Source organism: Eptesicus fuscus, chromosome 4 (assembly GCF_027574615.1).
Source record: "Eptesicus fuscus isolate TK198812 chromosome 4, DD_ASM_mEF_20220401, whole genome shotgun sequence".
Classification (NCBI taxonomy): Eukaryota; Metazoa; Chordata; class Mammalia; order Chiroptera; family Vespertilionidae; genus Eptesicus; species Eptesicus fuscus.
Window position 1 is genome coordinate 71434791 of NC_072476.1, and position 3187 is coordinate 71437977.

A 3187-nucleotide genomic window follows, 5' to 3' on the forward strand; every position below is an offset into this window, starting at 1 on the left:
ACCTAGAAGTTAGAAAACGGTCATACCTTTGGACAAGGGACTTAAAGGCTAAAAGAAGTTGGATTTTTTTTTTTCTGGTCCACTAGTAAGTAGGGGGAAAGCTGAAAAAGATGTGTAAGGTAATAAACATATTAACCAGTGGTTCCTGGTGGTTGTTTCTTGTTTGTTTTTTTTGTGTGTTTTTTAAATATATTTTATTGATTTTTTACAGAGAGGAAGGGAGAGGGATAGAGAGTTAGAAACATCGATCAGCTGCCTCTTGCACACCCCCTACTGGGGATGTGCCCACAACCAACCTGGGACCCTTGAGTCCGAAGGCTGACGCTCTATCCACTGAGCCAAACCGGTTAGGGCTCTTGTTTGTTTTTTAAATGTCCTTTTAAAAACAATGATTCAAAGATGCCAGTTACAACCAAAAGACATTTCATATACCGTAGACTAACTGCAGGCTTAGGTGGAAGGCTAAGATCGTTGCTAACCAGTTATTTTATAAATTAAGCTGGTGCTTCAATGAACTGTAATCTTTGCCCCAGGAATCAGGCACTTCTTTGGTGTTACATCTTATATTTCAAGAAGGCTTTGTTGCTATAGAGGAGGCAGCAGCATTAAGTGGCATGAAGTCAGCCTGTGGCATTCCCTACCTCTAGGGGTCAGAGAGCCTAACATTGTAGATGAATTTCAAAGGGGGCCAGATAATTCTGTGGCAAATATTAACGTTTGCTGTCATGCATATCAAAAGACTGGTAATCAAATCTCATGCCTCAGAGAATGAGTGAATCATGCCAGGGGCAAGCCTTTTTTCTTCTGCGCACCCCCCCCCCCCCATACAGGAAACATGACCAATTTGGTGGGAAGGGAAAACACTCTTGTCTTGTGATAGCACATTGAAATCACACAATCCTCTGTGGCTCAAGACCTGGGTGGGGAGTTGGGAGGTATAAAGATAGGTCAGGTTTCTCAGTTCTGGGATAGTTGCTGCCATCCTGGAAATATCTCTGGACTGGCAAGACTTTGAGATCTGTAAGACTTGACAGCTAGCTTTCTGAGTTTGGGCAAGTCTTAGACTTTAGCTAGGGGAGATGCCTCCTTAGAGCCCCCAGATCATCTAGACACACAGGTGATATTAAAGCTGTGAGCTGGTGAGATCACTTGGGGAGAGAGTGTAGAAAATCTGAGAAGAGACCCAGGGCTAGGCCCAGAAGGAACTGGGTAGAAAACCAGAAGAATGAAGTGTCATAGAAATAAAGAAAAAATGAGCCCAGCTGGCATGGCTCAGTGGTTGAGCATCAACCTAGGAACCAAGAGGTCATGCTTCAATTCCTGGTCAGGGCACAAGTCCTCAGGGTTAAGGACTTGATCCCCAGTACAGGGTGTGAAGGAGGCAGCCAATCAATGACTCTCTTCATTGATGTTTCTATCTCTCTCCCTCTCCCTTCCTCTCTGAAACCATTAAAAATGTATTTTGAAAAATTTATAAAATATGTAAATTACTATACTTGAAAATGATGTGTTAACTTTCTTATTACCTGTTCATCATTATAACCTGAATTGTAGGTCTGCACCTGCCACCTAGTAGGTACTCAGTCTGTATCTGTTAAATAATCTACACAAGTCAAGGCTTAACTATTGAGTGCCACATAAAAGGGGAGGTGGTGGTTGTCTCTACCAGTGAGATAGCTTATCATCTCAGCATTTTAGGTAGTGTTATTATTTTCCTACCACACCCTAAAATGAATGATTATGCCCTTTGCAATTGTCAACCTTGGATGACAAAGTTTCTGAAAACAAGTGCTTCTCTTAACTGTTAAATGTGGTACTGAATCCTAGTTAGCTGGGTGGATTTGCAAGAATTTGAAAGTCAGCTAGTGGACAATCACTCATTGAGTAACTACCACTGAGACAGATGCCAATGGGAGCACAAGGTTCTCAGGGTGTGACCAGAAAGGAAAGGCAAAGTCACCTAGAACAACATATACAAGACAACCTGTCCTTTCTGGCCCCCACCGATAGACCGAGGTGGCCCACCCAGCAGGCAGGATTGCCATCAGTCCACGTGGCCATTTAGGAACAGATCACCTCTTCCCTTGGCCTTGCCATGGCAACCTATGGACAGAGATGCACAGCAGCCAATGTGTAGTCCCCCATCGTATGCTGACCTTGACAAAGCTGCCAGAGATGTTTTCAACAAAGGATTTGATTTTGGGTTGGTGAAACTGGACGTGCAAACAAAATTTCATGCAGTGGCGTAGAATTCCCAACATCTGGCTCATCTAATACAGACACTGGTAAAGTTACCGGGACCTTGGAGGCCAAATATGAATGGTTTTTATGATCTGACTTTCACAGAGAAATGGAACACTGCTAGCACTCTGGGAACAGAAGTCGAAATTGAAGACAAGGTTTGTCTAGGTTTGAAACTAACATCTGATACCACCTTTTCACCAAACACAGGCAAGAAAAGTGGTAAAATAAAGTCTTCTTACAAGAAGGAATGTGTAAACCGTGGTTGCAGTGTTGACTTTTATTTTGGTGGACCTGCAATCCATGATTCAACTGTCTTTTGTTATGAGGGCTTGCTTGCTGGATGCCAAATCAAAGCTGACAAGGAATAACTTTGCAGAGGGCTACAGGACTGGGGACTTCCAGCTACACACTAATGTCAATGATGGCACTGAATTTGGAGGCTCCATTTATCAGAAAGTATGTGAGGATCTTGACACTGAAGTAAACCTTGCTTAGACATCAGGGACCAACTGCACTCACTTTGGCATTGCAGCTGAATATCGGTTGGATCCCACTACTCTGTGTCACCAGAGAGAAGAGCACACACCAACACTGCAAAGGTCCCAACCAGGTGAGATGGGGGTTGCTGAGAGACTAGGGCACAGGGGCTTGTGGATGCAGCAGACGGCAGTATGCTAGTCCCGCTCCCAGGCAGAGTGTAAACATGGATCAGAGGTGTGATTGCTGAGAGCAGCTCCAAGGGAAGCTGCTATGAGACACAACTGGGCACATCTGTGGTATGTGGTTGTCACAACATCAGGATGAGTATTAAAATGTAATTCTTGTAAACAAGAGACAATTTGGATGCATTCACAGGAGGACCTGATTCAAACACCCAAGCCTAACCCATTATCCTGCACAATACAGACTGCAAATTTTAGTCAAATAAAGCTAAGCTGCCTTA

The 3187-nt window shown here is 43.7% G+C and overlaps 1 pseudogene; it reads left to right on the forward strand.

Moving 5' to 3' along the window:
- The first annotated feature begins 2129 nt into the window (after positions 1–2129).
- Positions 2130–2922, forward strand: LOC103305344 (voltage-dependent anion-selective channel protein 2-like; annotated as a pseudogene).
- Positions 2923–3187: the final 265 nt, after the last annotated feature.